Here is a 25,923-nt window from a genome sequence, read left to right on the forward strand (position 1 = left end):
GCATCTTGCCAACCACATGCCCTAAAAAATTGAGGATTCCCACCTTGTGGATATATTTATCAAAAACTTGATACCAAAAATGTATTTTCACATGAAGATGGCTAGCCTTGAAGATTTCGCTACATTAGTCAAGATGGGGAAAAGCATTGAAAATGGGCTTTTAGACAAAGGTGTCATCAAACACTATAGTGCATCATCCTTAAACAATGACACAAACAACAATAGAAAACCCAAATTTTGGTCCAAGAACAAAGGTGTCACACATGACAGCGTCATTGATGTTAAAAACGTGTAAAATATTTAAGGAGGAAACAACAACAACTATTGTAATCGAAACAACAACAATTCAAACCATGACAATCATAATAAAAAACAATTAGCACTCTCGCAATCAAACACAATTTTTCCCTCGCAACAACAACAATGCCAACAACAATTACAACCATGACTATGATCACAATAAGGTGTTCACTAACTTTCACGAACCCTTGGAAGCCATATTTCAAAACTAGTGGGTCACAATTTGATAGTATTTCCCAACACATGGCCCTTTGATGAGAATCAACCCAAATCAAAATGGTATAGGGAAAATGAATATTAAAAATACCATCGCATCAAAGGACATGACACAAACAAGTGTATAAAACTCAAAGTCTTCATTCAAAATCTTATCAATGATGGAGAAATTGAGGTAGAAGGAGGACCATCCTCTAAAAATGCTAAGCTAAAGATATTTCAAAAACCATTTCCTGATCACAACAATGACAATAACAACAATGAAAGCAATAGTATGAAAAATTCAAATATAGCAAATGCATTACTATATGACTATTCTACTAATCACATATCATGGTTTGACTCCTTGTGTGGTAAAATAGAAACCAACGATATATGTGGATTTGACTCCATGTGTGGTCACATAGAAGAGGTAGACACTCATGTGAATACCTTTGTCCTACAAGAAATTGATTGTGATGCAACCACTCGATGGGAAAGACTTACTTTGCAAGTTGCCACTCCCAATCACACTAATCCATCAGTTCCACATGCACTTGCTATGCCATCCACTTCACAAAGGTCCACTTCTCGCTATGATGTGTTGTCCCAATTAGGTAAGACTCCTACACAAATATCCATTATTGAGCTCCTAACCACATCATCCATCCACAAAGAAATCTTGGAGAAGGCTCTTTTAGAGTCTCATGTTCCTGAAAACATTAATGCCTCCCAATTCACTACCATGATTGGAAACCTTGCTGCACAACAACACCTTGTCTTCATAGATAAACAATCCCCACCATAATTTGTCACTCCACATTGAAGTCCTTATACAGGGACATAAGATTAAAAGAGTCCTTATAGATAATGGATTTGGTTTGAACCTATGTACATGGAAGATGATTCATTGCTTGGGACTTCCAGAAGACCTCCTAGATGTCAATAAATGGATAGCAATCAAAGCATATGATGAAGGAGAAAGATAATCAAAAGGAGTTATAATGTTACCACTAAAGGTTGGACTAGCTGTCATAAATACTAAATGCCATGTCCTAGACTTGGATTTTCCATATAACATTTTGCTTGGTCAACCTTGGATACATACACTAAAGGTTGTTCCATCTAACTATCATCAATGATTGAAATTTCCTCACCAAGGAAGAGAGGTCACAATTTCAGGAGATCCTACACCTTTTTCCTTTTGTAAAAGATTGGAAGGTGCACTAGCAAATTTTTGCCCAATCAGTGAGTTTGCTAAAGTTATACCTAAACCTCTCACAATAATAGACTCACCTTCCACAAAAATGCTAAAGTTAGCCAATAATGATTCCAATTCCCGCAAAGGAAAAGAAAAGGTGGAAGATAATAAGGTCAATACTACAGGGAAGAAGGTTACTTTTACTGATTTAGGAATGGGAGAGTATAAGTTTGAAAATACCTTGTGTGTTGGATAACTACCACTCTCCCCTCGTTCCTTTGGAAAACCTTCATAGTTACCACCTACTGCCAACAAAGAGACTCTACATATCAACAAGACCACATTTGAACATTGGGGTTCACCTAGTGATGAGCATATGGAATCTAATATCCTAGATTGGCTATACTATGATGGAAAAGATGAACCCATGGAATTTCCCAAGGATAAGTATGTTAAGGCCCCTCCCATTATCAAAAACATGGGATATCATGGTACTGGCCTTGGACCTAAAGAAGACGGAATTAGACAACCCCTTGAGGCTAATAGCTATCCTAAAGGATGTGGTTTGGGCTCCATTAAACCTAATGTATCCTTTGCTAACAACTATTATATGGTTGAATTTGATTCTGAGATTGAAGAGGAGGAATTTTTTGAAATACCCTTCCAATACATTGAAGATGACCTAGATACCCATGTCTATGCCATTACCATAGCTGACCTTTCATCCATCGACCTACCTCTCACCAACCCTGACATGATAGACTGGGACCTTTAGGACACACTACCAGTTCTCAATATTTGTAAGTCTAATGAGGCAGTGATGGCACTCTTTAGCCTTAAGAATCTCCAAGATTATGAACATCAGATCCAATACAATGAGGAAGCCTACTTTGGTAGCCAAGCCAATTGTCTTAGTTGCAAAATTGAAAAAGAAAAAGAAAATTGAAAAACAAAAGAAACATCCTCTAGGGAAAAATCTTCTAGGGTACTTTTGGATGAAGAAAAAGATAAAATAAAGGACACATCTTCTGGTGAAATCCTCCTAGAGGCACCAAAGGAGGGAGAAGTTGACTTGCCATTCATATCTTTACCACCAAAAAAGTCATCTATTTTGAATGAGGACACAATTCCAGTCAACTTGGGTACAAAGGATAATCCACAAAGCACCTACATTGCAGCTACCCTAAGTCCTAAAGAGCAAAAGGAAATGACTAAATTTTTGAAAAAGGGTAAAATCAATTTTGCATGGGCATATAGAGATATGCCTAGTTTAGACATAGATTTGGTTGTGCATCACTTGACAGTAGATCCCAAGATTAAACTGGTGAAGCAAAAGTTGTGCAAAATGCATCCTAAGGTAGCACTTTTAGTCAAAGTAGAATTGCAAAAAATGTTAGAGGCAAAGTTCATTGACCCTATTGATTATCCTTAGTGGGTCTCCAATATTGTTCCTATAAGGAAAACATCTGGGGGCATCCATATTTATTCAAATTTTCAAGATTTAAACCTTGCATGTCCTAGGGATGATTTTCCACTTCCTAACATAGACATCATAGTGGATTTTATTGCTAGACATTAGATGTTGTCTTTGATGGATGGTTTCTCCGGTTACAACCAAATCAAAATTACAGAAGAAGATCAACATAAAATGACATTTACCACCCCATGGGGAACCTTTTGCTATCAAGTCATGCCTTTTGGCTTGAAAAATGTTGGTGCCACTTATCAATGTGCAATGACTACAATATTCCATGATCTTCTACATGTCATAATGGAGGATTATGTTGATGAAATCCTAGGAAAATCAAAGACATGTGAGTCCTACATTGATGTACTCACCACCATTTTTGAAAGATTAAAGAAATATAAAGTGTCTCTAAATCCTAAGAAATGTGTGTTCAAGGTGAAATCAGGCAAGTTACTAGGCTACATTGTGTCAAGAAGGGGTATTGTGGTAGATCTCACTAAAGTAAAAGTCATCATGGAAATGCCTCCACCCACCACATTAAAACAACTTCATAATTTTCAAGGAAAGTTATAGTCCATCAGATGATTTGCGGCCTAGTTAGCAGATAAGGTTCATCCACTTCAACATTTTCTTCGCAAGGACACTAAGTTTCAATGGATTGTCTATGTCAGAAAGAATTTGAACAAAATAAGGCATATTTGCCTAATCCTCCAGTTCTACTCCCTCCAAATGATGCCCATTGATCCTATACATTTCAGCCACTTCAGTTGCCTTAGGTGCCCTTTTGACACAACTAGATGACAATGGTAATAATCAAGCTATATACTATCTCAGTCGAACACTAGTTGGTTATGAGTTGGACTACACTGCTATTGAGAGAGCTTGTTTGGCAGTAGTCTTTTGCACACAGAAGCTACGACATTACATGCTTAATCATACTACACATCTCATTGCCAAGATAGATCCACTCAAATATTTGCTATCAAAAGCCTCCCTTACTGGTCAAGCTGCAAAATGGGTCTTGATTTTGAGTGAGTTTGACATTGTTTATAAGGAACGCAAGGCCATTAAGGGACAATTAATTGCAGACCTGCTTGCTGAAGCTCCTCTTCAAGGTGACCATCCCATTGTAGCAGATTTCTTAGATGAAACAATTATGACCATTGCCCCTAGTACACCATGGAAACTATTTTTTGATAGTTCCTTTACACAAAATGGATCGGGGGTAGGAATTTTGTTTGTTACACCACAAGGAGACCTCATTCCCAAGTCTTATAAAATATCATTCCATTGCACAAAAAATATAGCTGAGTATGAAGGCTTAGTCACAGGGTTATGTCAAGCTATTAGATGGAATATCAAAAGCCTTCTTATTTTTGGAGACTCACAATTGGTCATTAAACAAGTTATACATGAATACTACACTAAGGATGAGAAATTATTGCCATATTGTAGGACAGTTGATGATCTTAAACAACACTTCACAGAGCTAATTTTTTAGCAGATCCCAAGGGCTAATAACAAAGTAGTAGATGCTATGGCTACTATTGCCTCCATGATTTCCATGCTAGAATATAGCCCTAAATGTGAGTTTCTTGTTGAGAATCTTTTTATTCTTGCTTATGAGAAAACTGATTTAGAGTTGGTGTGTGAGATTATTGGTCTCGAGTCTTCATGGTACGTTGACACTTTTTCCTATTTACATCACAAAACCATTCCCATAACCCTCACCCCAAATCAAAGCAAGACCTTCATTTGTCGCATTGCTTGGTATACCATCTTAGGTGACACACTTTTTTGAAAACACTTTGATAGAACTCTCCTCCGATGTCTTAATTCAGATGAATCCAGAATGGTGTTAGAAGAGGTCCACCAAGGGATTTGTGGTGCCCATTCCAATGGCCTTATGTTATTGAAAAAGCTTCTTAGAATGAGTTACTATTGGCCTATTATGGAATTAGATGCATATCATTTTGTGAAGAGATGTGTTCCTTGTTAGTAGCATGGCGATTTGATACATGCCCCTGCCCAAGACCTACAACCCACCATCACTCCATGGCCCTTTTCCTGCTAGGGATTCGATCTCATTGGTCAAGTATACCTAAATTTTGAAAATGGCCACAAGTACGTTACTGCCACCACTGAGTACTTCACAAAGTGGGTCAAGGCTATTCCATTAACCTACACAACCGAAAAATAGATTTTGCAGTTCATCTTGAACTACATTATCTGTCATTTTGGTATACCTCAAGACATCATAACTGATAATGGAATGCCTTTCAAAAATTAGGAAGTTTCACATTGTGTAGGAAATTTAGAATCATCCAACATTTTTCCACCAAATGCTACCGCCAAGGCAATGGCCAAGCTAAAGCTACTAATAAAACCATTTTGAAAATCTTAAAGAAAACTGTTGATGCAACTAGCCATGATTAGCACCTTCATCTTGCTCCTACCTTTTGGGGCTACTGTACCTCCATCTGTACCCCCATAGGAGCCAGTCCAGTTTCCCTTATTTATGGTTTTGAGGTTGTCTTATCCATCAAAATTGAGCTCCCTTCCCTCAGAATCTCTCTCAAGAATCTAATGTCTGAAGAAGAATATAGAGTTGCTCGCTTGCAAGAGCTGCAACTCCTTGATGAGAGACACCTTAATGCCCTAAATAACCTCTACATGTATCAAAATTGCCTTTAGCTTTAGTATCAAAAAAATTCAAGCCACAAGAATTTGAAGTGGGTGACTTAGTTTTGTAGCATAACATGAAGAATCTCCATAATCGTGAAAAGAAAGGAAAGTTTGAGGCTAATTGGCTTGGTCCATTTATCATTACAACCAAATATGGTTCTGGGGCATATCAGATTGCCACTCTAGAGGGATTTTTCCTCCCCGAGCCTACAAATATCCAACATCTTAAGTGGTTCTATGCTTGAGTTTTGCAGTTCATATACAATGTTCTTATAGTCCCGCAAAAATACAAAAAATCAAAAAATCAGAAAAATCCAAAAAAATCCATAAAATGTTCCTAAAAAAAAGACTAAAAGGAAGAAAAAGTTCCTAAAAAAAGCATTTTGATCCATTACCTATAAGGCTTATTTCCCTCCACTCCATTCCACCATTCCATTTCCTACATGCAAAGTCTTATCTAGCTTATGGTTTTCATATAACCAATAAAAGACCTCTTGTCCACGAGGCTCCACTTCACTTCCATGTTTGAAAGACCTATATTTTGCAAGGCATTTTTGCATTGAGTGTTTATTCCAATCACATTAAACTGAGCTTTTTAACAATAGTGACCACATAGAACTTGAACAAAATCACCATTTGAGACTTAACGATTTGAGAAACTTGTTCTTTTCATAGCTCTTGCAAAAACAAATGATTTGCGATTAGTGACAACAAACAAAAAAAAAATTCATAGGATTAATCCTTCCTATAGGTGGTATTACGACATTCACTTCTAGACCTAAGGTTCTTGGCAGGAACTGTGGACTGAATGACTACTTGGTCATGAGGTCTCTTTTTGGTTGATTTCATTTTGTGTGTTAGTGGAAGCCTTTTATGGTGCACCTTGATCTTCCATATTTTGGTCATACATAAATGGCTCTCATTGACTACATGTGTTGTTTGTGGCATGATCTATTTTTGAGACTTTAATTCATATGTGTCAGTTTCAAGTTATGTTAATGCATTGCATACTAGGGGCAACAAGTTAGTTCATGTTCCACCAAAGATCCCTCAAAAGACTTTGGGTGTACCTAGACCTCTCTAGGGCATATATGACATTTTTTCCATCATGACTATGTAAACTACACCTGTTGTGCTAAAGTCTCTAGCCTATGCAAAAGAGTTGTGTCATTTATGCTTCTATAGCATATAATGCATAAACTCATTTCCAAAATCAAACTAAGGTGTGCTCTTTCACATAAATACAAATGAATCTCTTGATATCATGTAGTTAGGGTTCATGTAGTATAGGATGTCATTGAGCCACGCCTGAGACAAGGGTCTTGTTTATTTCCCCCCTCCTATGCTATGCTACTTGGTTTCTACGAGTGAAAATTTTTTGACGGATAATCGTTCCTTAGGTTCATTCATATTTCATTTTCATTTTAGGTTGCATTCATTAGTGTCTTATTAGGATACATTTCATTCTCATTTCAGTAGCCATTTTGTTCATTTAGTTAGATTGCATGATTAGTTCATTATATTAATCCATCACATGCATCCATTCTAAACATCACATCTAAGGAAATATACATCATAAAAACATCTCATAAATGCATCCATACATGTAAAATAACCATAATGCATACCTATCATAGTCACCAATACACCTGCATCATCCACATGTTAGGCGTCATATACATATATACACATCATAGGAAATGTCATCACATCACATCCTAAATCACAATCATCAGCATACATATCATAGATATCATATGCATCACATAATCCATACACATAGGGCCATCGAATCATATCATGTATATATCAAAACATAATGTCTGTACAATCGGTATACAAAATCATTTAGTACAAATGCATCATCAAAAACTTGCTGCATCTGCACATATCTATCAAAATTGATTGCTGTAAAAAAATCAAGCTGCTGGCTATGAGGGCCCAGCCCCTCCCATGTCCCCTCCTTAGGGAGGTCTCTACTATCCTACTGACTACTTTGATCTAGCCCTGCCTCTGGTAGTCCATGAGCTAGCACCCCTCTCAAAATCCAGCTGCCACTGATCGGCCAACACAACCTCATGATATAGTGACCTATAATAGGCCACCTCTTGTATGGCTCGTGTTGGCTTGATTTTTCACTATGCAGAGGTTAAAGGAAAATCTTGTGAAAAATCATTTTAATCTTGAAATTTTGAAAATTAGGGTTTTATTCCTTGTGTTTTTTCAAAGTCATCAGATTGCCCTAGCTTTAGAATACCCTCAAAATTGTTTTCAGAAAAAATGTTTTCAATGACATTTTTCCCCAAGGGAGGGCTTGCATCAGCATGAGGTCATTATATTTTTGTTTAATCTTACGTGACTGTACTTAGCATACAAATTGATTAATCATTCTGTTAGCAATTACCTCTGATGGCGCAAAGTCTTTTTAATTGTTGATCTTGTTCAGATCAACAAGTATTGCATACCCGCAATTTCAAGATGCAAGGCCTTTAAGTAAAGTGGGCATGTGACTTCGTGACACATTTCCTTTACATTCCTAAATTTCGGTGAATCATAAATTGTCAAGAACTTTTGCAGGTTTGTCAGTACTTTTGTGCACATCCTGATTTTCCCACGATGCCATTGGAGGATTTGCCTGCAGAGATATGTCGTTTATCACAAAGAAGTGTCAGCCATTGATTTCATCTTAGTCAAGGGCTAGAGCTTTCCTGCAAGAAGAAAATGCTCGACAGATAAATAATGCGAGGAAGCGAAAGTTGGACAAGTGGTACGGTTTGACGAGATGGGCTCGCTGTTAAAAGATTAATGGTGAGGTGTCCTCCGTGGTGTGTGTCAGATAAGTTGGAATAGGTGGAGGAACATCATTCGTCACTATCAGCCAATATGCTACTCAAATGGTGAAGTTTATGTAACCGTTGATCTATCAGAGATTAAAGGCCAACGCACGCTTGCAATCTAAAACTACACAAGAAGTAAGTAGTGCGGGCAAGTAGATTTTTGACATATGGCAAGGTGGGGTCAGGTATTTGCAAAGTAGTATGCCACACTATAAATGATTGATGATATGTACTGCCAGATGTGCCACATGGAGGAGTTTTAAATGTTGGATGGAAATGAAGTCTTTTCAACTGTAGATCTTTTGAAGATCTACGATTGGCGCAATCCTGCATTATGAAGCTGCAAGTTAGATAAGAAAAGTGGGAATGCACCTTTGCGATGCGTGTCACAGTGGGACCAGACCATGAAGAATGCAGAGTCATGCCATAGGTTCTGCCAAAGGTGCTTTGCTGGAGATATTTATGACCTGGGCCAAAAAGGTGTCAGAAATAAACACAATAGTCAGAACAGGCGGGTTACAAGTAGTCATATGATTGGCGCAAGTGGATAATGTGAGCATAAAGTGAAGAGTTGTTTCTGATCGATGATCTTTATCCTGATCAACGAAAGGCGCTTCCCTGCATTTTGAATTTGAGTGATTTTTAAACAAAGCAAGAATGCACCTTGCAGAAACATGTACTAAATGATGCCAAGTACTTGCTCGCCTAGAAGATGATGTGGGATCTACTAGCGTGGAATGTGGTCAGACAACATGAGCCCATATGGTAGTTTCTTATTGGTCAGTACAGCTGACTGGTTTTTATTAGAAAGTGGATTAGTCAGATCGTTGATCTTGTCTTGATTGATGAATGACGCTTCCCCACAATTCTAAGATGAAGGGATTTTAAATAATGTGGGGAGGAAAAATTGTGACATGTAGCATTGTTTTAAAAGCTGTAATGCTTGTTACTTTTTACATCAGGACTGTCCGATCCAGTGAAAATATATGGATGGGATTCAAACTTGGATGCAAATTGCGAGTAATGGTTACTGAGAGTAAATATGATGCAGACCTTATACGTGCAATTTTATTGCATGATAAGAGCCCATGATTTCACCATTAATTAATCACTAAAGCACAAAGAGAATATCAGGGCATACAAAAATTTTAGAGCTAGGGCACAAAAATTCTTGGTTAACAATCTAGTAGAATTGCAAAAGTTTTCTCATAGTGCAGAAGTGCGAATTTTGGTAGGTAAGTACTCTGTGGTTTTCTAAGAAAATTTGAAGTATCTACTGTTGTAGAATTTTCTAGGGTTTATTCAAAATGCCTCCCCAAAAAGAGTTTACTAGGCAAACAGATTGTTTGAAACGTTCTATGCATGATAAATTTCTTAAACAATTCCCGTTATCAGTGCATGAAATAACTAAGGGGAGGGAACTCATCCAAAAACATCCTAGAATAGTTGTAGCAGAGGGTTTTTACGACAAAGCTAATTGGGTAAGAGATGCTCAGGTTTCCATGGGAGGTCTAGAGTTATTTAAGAAATGGTTTTTAGAGCAAAAATTGGATACTCCTGTGAGTAATGTGTGGGAGTTTGATATTGGTAAACTAGTAGTCCCCACTATTTTTTTTGATAGTGATTTATTGATGGACTTGGCAAAGAAATATGATCCTATTACAAGATGGGTAAAAGATCATTCTGGAATCAATCTTTTTAGGGTTTGCCCTGAGCTATTCAGTGAGGTTTTCAACCTTAACCCTAATCACGCTGTGCATGAAATCATTGATATGGATGATCTACAAGCCAGATATGATGCACAATGAATTTATCTAAGAATAGGGCCACTACAGGAGCATGTTGCCAAGGTTGGTAATTTGCCTGTGATTACAACCAGTACCCGAGAGCCATTGTTGAGAAGACATTTCAACTTGAGAGCTCAAGCATTGCATTCTTCTCTTTGCAAGATTTTGGGGATAGATGAAGGTGATCAAATTCCAGGTTTTGTTGTCCTTATAATTGCTCAAACCCTTCAATTTGGAATGAGTACCATTTTGGATTTTGCCACTTTTCTATCAAAAGAGATTCACAATGGTTTGGTTGGAATAGCAAAGGGAAAAGTAAACAAACCATTATGTTGGTATTCATTGCTGATGCATGTATGCTTATACAAGGGACACACTTTCTTCTCCAAGGGTAGAGTTGGAAAAAACCAAGGATGGAGAAAGGAATCCAGTGCAGTTATGGAGTGTGGATATGACTTCAGAAGCCATAGATGCTAGTTATGTAAGGTTTGACAGATTTTTCGCATCTAAGCTAAGATTGCTTATGAGAGGGGATAGCCCCAAAATTCCACAAGCATTGTTGGAATTGTTTAGACCTAGAGATCATGCACAAGGGCTGTTGGTTAGTCATAATTGGGGGGATATAATCCCTTATAATGTTTCAACTATGATAAGGGTATATGGTTTTATGGGAAAGCCACATGTGTTGCCTTTTCATGTACCTTTGAAGATTGGGATTGCTGAGCTCTTATGGAAAATAGGCACTATAGATGTGAGGGAATTGATTAAGAAGGACACTTTCTTTCCAATTGTTACTGTAGTGCATGATTTTGTCTTTGTCAAAAAAGGGTGGAAGCACCTAAATTTGTTTTTGGATAGATATAACATGGCAGAGTCTCATGCCAGATTTAGTGACCCTAAAGGATTCTATGACCTTTTAAAACAAAGGGTAAGAGCTTCCCATATGGTACATCAGGTTTACTATCCAAAAGATATAATCAAAAATATCTTCACATTGCAGGAACAAGAATTGAGAAAAGAGAAATGGATAGTTTTCAGTAAGACCTTGGAATTTATTAATGCTTTTGACCCCCAGTATGACCCATTGAAAGATAAGAAATACTGGGGAGCTAAAATACAAGCATTAATGAATAATTTTACCATTGTAATTCAAACCATGAATGAAAAGAAAGCTATTTATGTTGAAACACATCTAGACAAGGCTACAAAAGTACAAAGAAGAATAAGCAGTGGAAATGTGGTAGCTCCTAGCCAATATACATTGTAGAAGAGGGCAGGTTATGTTATGATTCAAAATGTGCAACAAGCACCCTCTCATCAGAAGCAAAGGTCAAGTAGCCTATCTGCATCACGGTCTCCAAAAAGGCAAAAATTAGAGCAGGGGTCTTCTTCTTCTCAAAAGGAACAATACTCCCCAAGCCAATCCCCAATCCATATAGATGATGAAGCCTTTCTAAGGGAACAACTTAGACAAATGGGTGGAGAAGGGGATGTGATTGTCACTTCTACAGACTTGGATGTTGGAGAGCCACAAGAACCTCCTACACCTTCCTTGGACCTAACCTTTGCTGATTACCAAGGTAAGGAGATTGACCCAATAGTTGCACAAGCTTCTGAAAGATTTATTAATGAAGAAAATTTTGTAAGATCTAGGGCTTTTGCTCAGTTTTTGTGGAGATTAAATATGGGAAATTTTGAGAAAGCTTGTGAGAAAATCAAAGTTGAGCAACCATATAAACCTGACTTAGTTATTAAGGGAGAGGCGAAGTCAAAATTTTTGAATGACTTTGCCCAGTTTACTCCTAAAGTTGGGAGGCAAATAGTTAGACAGTCAGGAGTCCTCCTTTTGCTAGAATGGGATATAGAAAATGCAATTGTTTTTGATTTAGTACGGAAGCAGAAAGATGTTCAACTAACAACTATTGAAGAAATTTTACAGGCTCATAGAGGAGTCAAATTTAGTGATGACCACCAAGCCCTTGTTATATGGTCTATGGAAAAGAGGAAAAATACCAAGCTGCATGAGTTTCCCACTGCAGAGCATACTGGTACATTGACAGTATACAGGGCTAGTGAAGTAAGTAGTAAGCAAATAATGGGAATGGCTTCAGAAGTGCTAAAATTGGGTGGTGGTGTATCTGGCCAAGAAGAAGATAAGTTTACCCAACTCAATGCTAGGTTTGAAGAAGTTTTAAAAGCATATGAGGAAAGGGGTATACAGATACAGTCACTGGAAAACAAAGTGTCTCAAATGGAGGAGATACTTGGGAAAAGAAAGGTGGGAGAATCCAGTGCACCTAGAATTGCATACCGTCCATAGTCATTTGATAGAACAATCCCTATTATTGAAATACCAGACACCCCTGAAAGGCCCCAATTCTATACTGCAGATGACTTTGAAGAAGAAAAAACCAAATTACATGAGTTGCAGGTAGAATTAAGAAATCAATATGAAGGAAAATTAAAGCAGGGTGTGATGTATTTAAGGGATAAAATACAATGGTCAACCTTCTTTGATTAGTTGACAAGAATTGCAACCCTCAGGGATGAGTTGAATAGGGGTAAGGATAAATTGACTCCCCTTGCACAGAAGTGGAGGGAGAGGAATAATGATATCACAATTATGTGTATATATCTGCTATCCAAATGCCTTATCATCAAGTAGAGAATTTTTTTTGATTTGTTAAATAAACTAGAAGATTTTGATGATAAAAGGGATTCTTTGCAGAGGAGATTAACACTTTGCTTTTCCTAGTATATTGCTGAAAAATTCACTTTATTTCCTTGTGCTTTAGAATCTGTTGATACAATAAAGGAAAAGGAAAAGTGGAAAAAGGAGTTGGATGAATTATTTTATGAAAGGATCAAGAACATCATGAGTGAAACTGGCCACTGGTTCTAGGCAAGGAAAAATGAAGAGTTAGTAAAGATACAGTTATTTTATAATGTCTTGAGAAAATAGTTTGATGATTTAGAGGAATTTTCAAATTCTTTAGTCATTATACAAAGAGAGGCTCTAAATTTTAATTGGCTAGATGATGCTACTTATAATAAATGGAAAAATCAATTTGTAGAACAAATGTCAAAAGGTGATGAGGAGGAAGATGCAAAAGTAAAATTTACCCTCATAGTTAGTAATGAAGACATGGAAAATCCCTAGATTAAAGTAAGTTTGCAGGTAGTTGAAGATGACATGTCACTTTTTAACCTCATGGCCACTTACTCTGAGGATGAACAATAAATGAAGAATCAAATCATATTTTCTTGTCTCAACAATTGAGAAGCATAACAGAAAGGGACCCACCAAGGAATGTTCGATGTAATAGCTTTTCTGTTATTGTCTTTTGTCTTTTATGACAGACATTTGTCAGCATCTTTTAGAACACACATGTCACTTTCTTTTAGTATGAAGTTTGTTGCATCTCACACTATTTTAAGTGAGATTCCAAGGCTAAAGAAGGGTCCGAATTCTAATTTTCTAAGTGATATGCTTAGTCTGTCTTTGGTCCAAATTTTTGAAAGCAAGTTTATGATGTATTTTCTCTGTCAATTCTCTAAGAATACATGAATATAGAATGAGCTGTGTTTCTTTCTGAAAGTCATTCTGAGTCTATTGTAAATGATATACCATTTTCAAAGAAAATGAATACAAATTGTGAACTGTCCCCATATCTGTTCTTTCTGAATCTTGTCTCCTTCCAATTACTTGGTTGTCTTGATATTGTATAAGTAAAGGCTTGTGCAATTGAATGCAATCTAGTTAGGTTGTATATCTGTTTATCACTGCTATTGATTCAATGGATTAAATAAAAGCTTTGATGAATGTGATAAGGTTTCTTTAGTAATGGAAAGGGTTTTGAATGATAAATTCTGATAAGAATTGCTAATAGAATTTGTTGTAAGGCAACAAGTTAGATCTAAGAATTTGCTACAGACTCTGAACCGCAATGGATTAGGCACTGATCAAATTGATTAAGTTGAAGGAGAAGTATGTCACAAATGGTTCTCAAAAATGCAAAATTAAATCAATTTTACTTTTGTTTCCTATAGATCTTCAAAGCTGGCCAGCACTTGTCTGCATGGAATGTTTTAGCTTCAGTTAGCCACTATTGTTGAGAACATCTGCAGATCTATAGAAGAAATTTTTGCCATATCTGTTATATGGGATGTGTTTATCAAGTTATTAAGAATTATGTATGTGTTTGAGGATTTTGAAATGAGAATCAGAGTGAAACTAAAAATAATCCTCATACAATTTTTCCAGTCTTGAATCATCCCTGGGTATACCCACCCTGGTTTTGCAGAGCCAAAAGAGTAGAAAACCACCTTTGGTTTTGTCGAAGTTGGGTCCAAATGCTTTACACAAGCAATTGTTAACAAGAATTGGCCAACCTTTAGATTGTATGAGTAGTATCATCTTGGTATTAAGCATTTTGTTGCTTAGTAGTTATAGTCCTTTTAAAAACACCAACAACCTGTGCCTCTACTCAGCTAGCTAAAATGGCCTCCTGCATGACTATGATGGTCACCCTAGGATATAGCATCTATTTAGCTATGTCCCTCTTCCTGCAGTACTCATCCAGTCACACCTAATGGGTGCCTCGCTCAGCTTGTAATGTGGCCACCTCTCCTTGGAGTCTATCTAGCTCTACGAGCTCCTCAGCATCTGCATAGACCTCCATATCAACAAACTCCCTAGCATCGACTCATGCTTGTAGGGCTACTAGAGCCTCCTATGCACTGTCTCCTCTAGCCCTCTAAGCCTACAACTCTACCTATATGGCTACCATGGCTTGCTCTAGACTATCCGCTCATGCTTGCTGCACTTGTGCCACCCCCTATAATCGAGCTACCTCTGCATGGAGGCTATCCCACTTAGCCCTCACCATGTCTGGATCTTGTGCTGGTATTGGGCCTAGACCTCTCCTCACATGGGCTCTGCACCCTTGTGGCTCCTCCTGTGCTCCCTATGCTAGTGGTGGCATCAATACTGCCTACCCCCTATCCCTTGCTCCCTCTCCCTCTCCTTGTGCCTGCTCTATCGGAGGAGGTGCCCTGGGCACTATCAGTCTCATGAGATGATGAATTACCCACCACTATGCATATGCTACCATCATGCCTGCATCCTTGTGATCCTACCCATGTACCCAAGGCACTGGCTACATCGGTAACCATGACCTCCGTGTTAACCACAGCATGGTCCCATGACCCCAGAGTCTGCCATACTCTCGAGACATGACAAGGTACAAAAATCTATCTGGCACAACATCCTTAACTCTCTCAAACTGCTGCCATACCCTTGAAGGTATATAGTGGATAACCACATGAACAGAGTGTCTAATAATCCAACAATCAGTCTGCATAAATTGGAGATACATCTAGTCTTCAGAGTCATCCTCTCTACCTACAACCAAAATTGCACCCCACCACTCTACCCCATCATACGATGTCTAATCAAACATAATGATCTCATCAAGGCAGTGTCGCCAAAATCCCACAAACTCTATGCAGGTATACTAGATCAAAGGCTGGTATCTATAGGTGAATGGCTCATTGTGATGTCTGGTCTCCTACTTAGTAATGGGTCGAGTGACCCCGATATGCTCCCTGGACCATACCATCAGTAGAGTGAGCCCTTGCCCCATGGTCCTCTATGTCTAGTACACACACATGTATAGATCATGATATAGCTCTGCCAGAATGGTCTAGCCCCAACAGTAGACCTCTTTGTGCTCCTATAGAAGGGTGCTTAGTACCTATACCTAGCTAATAGGAAAGCCATGCCCAACATGGTCTAGTAGCATCCTCCAAATAAGTAACACCAAATACATTGCTGGTTTGGGTAGTCTTTTCTCCAAGGCTCCTCTCCATGATAACCATGATCTATGGACAAGTAATCTCTACCATTGCCATCCAAAGCACTCCTGTAGATGTGGGTCTGAACCCTCTAGCACATACTCTGGATAAGCCCCTTAGATGGGCACTCACAAAATCTGCCACACATCTAGCAGAGTGATTGTAGCCTCTTTAGTAGGTAGATGGAAGCTCCATGTAGGTGTGTGCCATCTCTCAATGAGAGCTGATAGCTATGCTGAGTGTATGCTCAAGTCTAGCCACTCATGGACATGCTACAACCCACATAGTTAAATGTGTCCCCAGTCTACCTTGGTCAACCTCTCCTCTAGCACCATGGTCGACGAATAGTGCTTCCTTGACTTGAAAACCATCGTCTCCTCTTGTAGCATAGATATGCAAAGGGTTAGTTTCCTTAGACTAAGCTATCCCTAGAATGGGGAATCCTACTTTTTCCTTCACTAATTTATCCTAATTGACGCAAATGTTAATATGCATAGACGTTGATCGACGTAGACACCAATCAACATAGATAAAAATTTTCATAGATGCCAGTTTTCTATCGGTGACTACAATTTTTTCTCTACAAAGATGATGAATAGTGGATCATCATCTCCACTCCCCTTTAGCCCTTTCTATTGTCATCGAAGAAAATAGGCTTCTGCAGACCCCATTTCCCTAGTCTATTGTCTGTGCAGATGATAAGATAGGCGCTATCGTCTTTGAAGATGATGTTGTCTCTACTTTGTTGTCTGTGTAGATGAAAAGGTAGAGACTATCATCTCCACGCCTTATACAATTTGGCCTCATTTAGGGTGCAATAAATGCCCCTACCCTAGTGTAACCAACTGACATGACAAAGAGGATCAATTACTGGTACTCTCGAATGCGCTCACCAAGTTGTAAATGATCAATCACGTCCATCTTTGCTCTGGATGCTCTGCTCTCTAGGTGTGCAAATGACCTTCTTTAAGCCCCTTGGAGGCTTATATATGCCCTCCAAGGCCCCCTTTTAAGCTCATGTCTTCCCTGAGCCATGCATGTCCCCTATTTGCCTGCAAGTCATGTAATGTCTTCATTTATATCCAATTTATGCAAGGGGGAACTCTCCTCCTCTATCATCACTCCTAGGACTCCTACCTTCTTTGGGGCAACCTATATTTTCTTTTCTTTCATATGATGTCATTTTGACATCACATCAAAGAGGGGCAAAATGTAGATGCTTAAAATCGTCCCAAAAGACTATGTTAATTTATTTAATATTGCCCTCAACATTATAATTAATTATTAATTAATTAATTATACTTTTCATATTATTCTACCTATTTAATTAAATTTATTTAATTAAGTGAGTTCACTTTTCTAATGTATTTAAATTTGATTTAAATACTTCCATCCTTAATGTGTTAAATCTATTTAATACATGATCCCCCCAAAATCCCCCTTTTAAAAATAAATTCTATTTATTAAAATCCCTCCATCTCATTAATTCCTCTAAACCTATGATTAAATTAAATCTTATATAATTTAATCTTAAACCTAGGTTAAAGCCTAGCCTACAACCATCACTTTCATCCTTCTAAGCCTATCCACCATTTTAATCTCACTTAATTAGCTTAATCACCTTGTTAAACCCCCTTCTTAGCCTAAGTGTGTGCTCACACATGTGTGAGGACCACTCACACCTTCCACACCCCTCACACTTCTCACACCTCTTACAACTTTGTCCCCCACTCCTGTCTTCAAGTTTGCTCACACATGTGTGAGAAAAATTTGAATGTTGACCACTTGCATGGCTTGCTTATGTGCCTCCTTGTGGCACTATGTGGATGCCACATAGATGCCACCTCACTTAGGGTCTCTCTCAAGCCTATAAATAGAACAATTGTCTCAAGCATTTTTATCTCCCCCACATGCATTGTTATCATGCTAGTTTGAGTTAGAGCTTTCATAGTGATTTTCATGTTGCATACTAACCCTTGGTAGTTGATTTTAGAGTGCATTTGCATTGTTAGATTTAGCTTATTCATGTATCTAGATCTTTATTTCACTTGCATACTAGCTTAGTTTGCACATTAGCTTAGTTTTCTTTGTTGCATTTCATCTCCACATCTTTGAATGCTTTCAAGCATGGCTTTCTCCATAGCCATTGTTTGAGGTGGTATTCATCTCATATAGCATAGTTTCATAGTTTCATCAATCACACTTGTACCTTTACATCAAGAGATTCAAAATAGTTGTGTTTGGGAGAGCACACCAAACATCCCTCAAATCCAACACACCAACAAGGCCTCTCATGGGTGCCTTTGTTGATATGTTTGAGATTTCTTGAGGACTTGAGTTGTTGGTTGCTTTGAGTTGAAAAACTCAAGAAAATGTTAGTTAACTTTCTTTCATTGTTGAATATTCAATGCATGCACATCAACTAATGTTTATTTGTTTGCTCTTTCCAACAGGTCTAGTTTTCTAGCATATAACATGTTCACCATTTCCAGCTATCTCCACAAAATGCATCAAGAATTTTGGATGTTTGTGATTCAATGATATTCATACAAGTTCATGTCTCCTCTTCTAGTGCTTCCTAATGTTTAGAGCAATTTCTCGATGATTATGTCCTCTAGTAGGGAGCAACTATAAGTTGTGAAAGATTTCTCAAAAATGTCTGTCATGTATGACCATATAGTGCATATATGTATATAGTAAACATTATATGTAGTGAAATATCTTTATTCACACTACTAAAGAAATTTTTGAAAAATAAAAAAATATGTTTCTATGTCTTTATTTTGCATCACTTATGATTTCAATTTTCTAAAATTACTCTTACTCAAGTTTTTGTTTACACTATTGGTTACTTTACTAATATTTATGTACTTCAAATACTATGTTTTCCTTATGATTCTATATACAGAATCTATTCTAAAACCTAGTAATACACGATATTTGAATTTTAACAAATGAAAATAGTAGTCACAGTTTCTATTGGTTTAAGTCATGGTTTCTATTGGTTTATATTATTATTATTGTTTTACTATATCATCTAATATATCTTTGACTACTTCTTCTCTACCCATCCCTACCTAGTTAGAAAATTTTGATTACTTGTCTATACTATATGAAGATGCAATTGCAATTGTGAAAATTTTTTAAGTTCTACATCTTATTCCTTTGAAATTTGATTGGGCAATTTCATGTACATATTTTTCACCTAATCAAAGATAATTGGTCAACTTATTTGCTTCTTTATATCATATTTCATAGGTTCCCCAAGCCTATTTAAACAACTACAAATTTTGAATACAGTCTAAATAAAAAACAACTATATGATACGTCTCAACCCTATCTTATCAATTAGCAATTTATTTGTGACTTCTCTAACTAGTGAAATAAAATCTAATTCATGTGTTTTCTTCTTTGTTTCACGTAGTCATTTTAATATTTCTTTCCTCTACAGTGGGATTTGAAAAGAGAACTAGCATTCTAATACAATATAGTTGGTAAAAAGAATTTTGAACCAATATCTAATTAGACTTCCTCTAGCATATCAATTCTAATTCAGTCTCATAATTAATCATGAGTTTAGTATATAATAAAAAAACATTATAATATTCAATATAGATGATTCAACTATATTTATGAGTCAAACTAATCAACCCCATGTTTCATGTGTACTGGTTTGCAAAGCCCATCTTCCATCCAGTCCAACTCCGGCTTGACTACACCTAACTGTGAAAACTTAGGAAGTCCTAGTGCTTTGACTTTCTCAAGATCACCCCTTTCCAATTCATGTTAGGTGTTCCATTCATTTCCATTAAATTTTCATTTTGTGAAAGACTACATAACCAAAACATACAACTTCAGCCTACTACTGTGGTCTCCTTTCTAATAGATATCGTAGGTCATGAATGTAAATCCATGTAGTCATCTTATATGTTCAAAGTAACTTTTTAGACTACATATAGATCTCAACAAACAATTGCAAACACATGTTTGATCACCTTTTTTTTTGACATGTTTGCTTCAAATAACTTCTACACAATGAAATTTGTATCGAGTGCAAGGGTTGATTTTGAAATTTGTATCGAGTGCAAGGGTTGATTTAAAGTTGGATAACAACCTTTCACATGTCACACATGTTTACTTTTCACTTCTAAAATGCATTGAACTAATATTTAACAATTATCAATTGTTATCTAATGAAATCATGGACAAAGTTCAAGGTCATTACTCACATATTAATAATAATGTAGACAAATATGTTGAATTTCTTTTCCATGGGTCTTTACCGATTTGCAAAAAATTACACCTTAATTTTTATTACTTGTTTTGTGTTAGATCTTACTTGGAAATGAAATTGTACACAAGTTACATTAATTAATACAAAGTTTGAATATGAATGATGTAGGACAATAACACTTTACAAGCCTAAAGTTGCTATTGCAACTTCAAGTTCATATAACAAATACACTCTTCATCTTGGCAAGTGCAAGTGTGACTATCTTATGATAGAGTGGTTCTACTTGAATCAATAATGCTTTTTACAAAATTTTATTCCTTTTCTCCTCTATTTCTCACTGTAAGAAACATCATTTTCCATGTTACTCATGGTCTGCAATGTAATACTCTTTTATGTAGTTTTATACATAATTGAGAGAGCCATGGAGTTTAAAGAAAAGGCAAACTACATCAGGAGTGCCTAATATTATATGGATGTTTCTATATAATTACCAAGGAACAACTTATAAATGTTTCCTTAAATTGTTTGATTACTTCACAAAGCTAGCTAGAACGATGACTGGTTTTTTTGAAGGAATTAGTATGCAACATATGCAATAAGCATAAATGCATGTGTGGTGGAAAAATATAAAGCTATCAAGATGTGCCCATGGGATCAATGTTGATTAAATAGTTTTCTAGCTACTACAGAGCTTGCTTCTACATATGGTAAAAAGGTGTTTGTAAACAAACAAAATAAACATATTTTTCATTTTAAATCAAATATTTGAAAGAAAAGGATAATTGTTTGTGCATAGGTGAAAATGTGTATCAAAAAATAGGCTTCCATAAACTATTGTGCATGTCATGGCTCTTATTGAAAATTTTACCATGCTACTTTAGAGTTACCAAAATCTTTAGTTAACAAAACTATTGCTTTTCTCATACATATGCCGATCATATTTATGAAAATTTGACAATGATTTTAGTTTCTACAAATGTAGGTTGATTACTAATTGGATTTTATAAGCCTTACTCAATGTTTTGTCATCTCTATCTATCATGACATAGTTACAATCCAAAGACAACCACCTATACAATCACACACACACACGAGAAAAGTTCATAGACTTACAAGTGATCATATTAATGATGCTCACATCCAATCTACTCAGAATACTATTATGCTAAATCAAAAAAATTGACATTGTTCACTCATGAAAGAAACATGGAAGTAGACAAATACAATACAAAATCCCATTAATAGAAATTTGATATTGACAAAATTCTTCAAGAACATGGACTATGTAGATTTGATAACTTCAAATACAATGTTGGTGACTTTTGTTTGATTAATTTGCATTTTTACTCAATTTTTAGCTTACCTCAATTGAAATACACAAGGGAGTAGTAGATTTCTTCATCACTTGCCTTCAAAATTCTAATGAAGATGCTATACATTCTTTCACTCATGAATTGCATCCAAAAACATTGAAAGAGCTACATAATATAGTTGATCCTAACACTTATTTACAAAGAATGCAATTGTCTGCAAAGGCAACTAGCTCAAAAGAAGATCAACTTTATGGGGTGATATATTATACATTCATTGGCTCTCTATGTGGCTAAATATTTTCACTTATGTTTGGTCTTTGACTTCTAGAAAATGATATCTTGATTTCAACAAGTCAATTAGTTCTATTGCATACAACATTCTATTTCACGATGCAAATCCTCTCTTCAGCCATTTTGAGCCATTGGTTACCACAAAGACCAAAAAAGACATAGCCCAAGCATGAACTTGCATCAAGTTAAAAAAAATATTAGAGACAAAAATGAAATACAAATGAATAACATAAATAGGAAAAGAAAAAATGACTCGACAAATGACAAGTTGACTAATACTAGTAAACTCAATAATGTGAAAAACCTTGGACATAAAAACTTGCATACAACAAAGAAACTTATTAGAAGTCAAGCTGAAAAAATTGATCAAAATACAAGCAATAATGACAATCTGAGGGCCTCTCAATCAATCAATCAAGTTAAACAGAACTTGGAGATCTAGTCAACTATGACAATCAATAGTAAAAGAACACCAAAAAAGGAAAGAATCACACAAGTGCAATGATATTTAGCTACAATAGAGGACACACCAAAACATCCTTGCACAATATGCCAACTGCTCAATTTTAGGAAAGATGTAAAACAACTTAAACATAGCCATAAATTTATATATTAAAGCTTAACAAATCATAACATCACATTTTGTAGTGACAACATATGTAAAACATGCACAAATGCATTAACAACAAATAGAGTCCCAAAATATGTTGTTCCTCTAAAAATTTGCAAAAATATTCCAATAAATAGCATACAAAATTTGACTCAACTAGAAGAGCGCTTTGTCTCATTAAGAATTCCATTTGGCCAAATATGGGAACTAGGACAAAAAAATTTACAACTAGGCTTAATTGGTTCCATCATAAATGTTCCAATAAACATACACATAGTTCAAAGTGCTTTACCACTATCATTATCAAACACATCAACTATTTCCATGTCCCTTAAAAGATGTTTACAGTATAAGAATACTTTGCAAAAATGCATGTTGTGACCAAACATTGTCATGCATGATTTTCTTGATTTGACTAAGACAACATTTTATAAAATTCAAAATGCACAAATAGAGGATAAATAGATATAAACATTATAGGACAATATTAACAATGATGATGATTCTTTTATGCAAGGAAGAGATGGCAGAGCGAAGTAGGGAGGAATTTTTTTGAATGGGATTTCAAGTGGGAATATTGCAAAGCTGGGATAGGGTTACTAGTCTGCAAGCCTCAAGTAGGACAAGGATGAGGGAAAGGGGGATGCAATAGAAGATGGGGACCCATGTGCTCTGTAGCCACACCCAAGAGAAAAGGTTATCTCTATTCCTATACCAAGGGGATTAGGAGGAGGAGCCCTAGGGGCTTGGGGGTGATGGAACAATCTATTTTGAGTCAAACCATCAGGTAAGTCCTCTTTCCCTAAGATCATTGATAAATCTAATAAGGAAAGGGGGATTTTTTCCTTAGAAGTTCCCAAAAATATTATAGATCATAACATTATGGGCATGGCTGCTACCCTAGTGGACAAGTTCATTAGCCCCCAACCAAATATTGATCTGGTGAGAATTTTCACTAGAAACAAGTGGGAGTTGAAAGGTCAGGTTGAAGTAATGGCTATGGCAAAAAGGATTTATATCTTTTGAGTTTTCTTGCCTAGAAGATTATTGAAGGATTCTTTGTGCGGGCAACTGGTCGATGGGGAAGTCTACTCTTATACTACAAAAGTGGACTTCCAACCTCAACATCAATAATGATTTCCTAACCCAGGCCTTGATCTGGATTAGACTACCAGAGCTGCCCTTAGAATATTGGCATGAAGATGTTTTTGAGGGAATCACCAACTCTTTTGGGGAACTTCTCTCTATTGATCTTGTTGCTATAGCCAAGAAAAGACTCACGTGTGCTAGAATTTGCATTAGAGTGGTTGAAGGCCAAGATATGCCTCAAGTGATCAAGTTTTAGTCTTTTCTGGGTAGATGGGTGCAACATATTGATTATGAGAATGTTCCTTTTGCTTACTTCCATTGCAAAAAGGTAGGACATAAAGCTAAGGCTTGCCCAATATTTAGAGAGAAGGAAAAGGTTCAAAAAGCTCAAAATAAATAATCAATGAGCAAGGATAACCAACACAAATCCATTAACCAAGTTGATGCACCTAGAAAGGTGTGGAAGGAGAAGGATATTGAAGGAAAGGCCCTGGGGGAGAAGCTAATGGATAAAGTGACAAAATGGAACCCCCACTAGAACATACCACTTTAGAAGGAAACAAAGAATTTGAGGAGGAGGTACAACATAAGACTTTACTGACAAATAGTAATAGGGTCTTAATAGATGTTGAGTCAAGTTCCAAAATCATCTCATAGGTGAGAGAAGGGAATAATGTGGGTGGTAATACAGAGGATGCAATAATCATAGGAAGAATCCCACTGAGGAAACCACAATGGTGGAAATGATTGAAACATCATGTATTCCAGAATCTTAGGACGGGGCTATTATGGAGTTGCTAAGGCAACCTCTCTCACAAGATTCCAACTTTAGCACAAGAAAAGGGGTTTCCCCTTCAACGGTCAATCAATTCCTCAAGAAGGTTTCAGCCACCACTCCTAGCCACCCTTCCTGGATGGAGGCTCTCTTTGATAGCTGGAAGGAAGCAAATGCAGGACCATGGATATCAATCAACCATAAGAAAAATAAAAATAGCAAGGACCCCTCATCTATCTTGCCTACAGCCATGAGGAGTATGGTAAAAGCTGATACTAGAAGAAAATCTAGTACTCTAGGTAGGAAAAAAAAGAATCAAATTAGAAAGGAAGAAACAAGGAGGAATATTTTGGATGGGACCCAAAGAACCATCTAGGAATCATGCAGCCAAAATAAAGAATGAAGATCATTTCCTAGAACATTCGTGGACTCAATGGAATCAACAAATAGGAAATTGTTAGGAATATGATTAGGGATCATAGACCAAATTTATTTTTAATTTAGGAAGGTAAAATGAAGAAGGAGAAAGTTGAAAAAAAAAATTTAGTAAAGGAATGAGGAACATGGCTACTAACTCTGATGGGGCTTCAAGTGGATTGTTAATAATCTGGAAGGAAGCCTTTGAAGTTGACATCATCTTTGATGAAGGTAATATTTTTCTCATGAAATTTTTTTATCCTAAGGCTCGAGTTAGGTGGTTTCTTATGAACATCTATGCCCCTAATACTAAGAATAGAAGAAGAATTTATTTTATTTTTTCTTTTTAATTTGGTAGCCTAGATGGGTGAACCAAAGGGCATTATTATGGAGGATTTCAATACCACTCTCTTAGCTTTAGGGAAGTTAGGTGGGCTACCACTTGATGTGGATAGGAGGCAACATTTGGCTATCATGATAAGGGGTTTGGCCCTTCTAGATGTTGACCTTGGGTGAATAAAATTTACCTGGTCCAACAAGAGAGTTGGTGTGGATTGCATCCAGGTGAGATTAGATAGGGCCCTTATAACTATGGATTGGATGAGACACTTTTAGTGCAAGCTTTCATCTATGGTGCATTTTGGATCAGATCATTCCTCAATTTCTCTTACCCTTGACAGTGTTAACAGAAAGAAGGTTTTCCCCTTTAGATTTGAGAAGATGTGGTCTGCACACCTTGGTTAGTTTGAAAAAATTAAGGAGTGGTGGGGTATAGAGGTTGATGGAACTACCATGTACAAGGTAGGTAAGAAACTCAAATTCATTAAGTTAGAGATTCAAAAATAGAACAAAATGGACTTTGGTA

This window comes from Cupressus sempervirens, chromosome 1 (genome assembly GCF_028749045.1).
Source record: "Cupressus sempervirens isolate cs-2001-9-10 chromosome 1, ASM2874904v1, whole genome shotgun sequence".
NCBI lineage: Eukaryota > Viridiplantae > Streptophyta > Pinopsida > Cupressales > Cupressaceae > Cupressus > Cupressus sempervirens.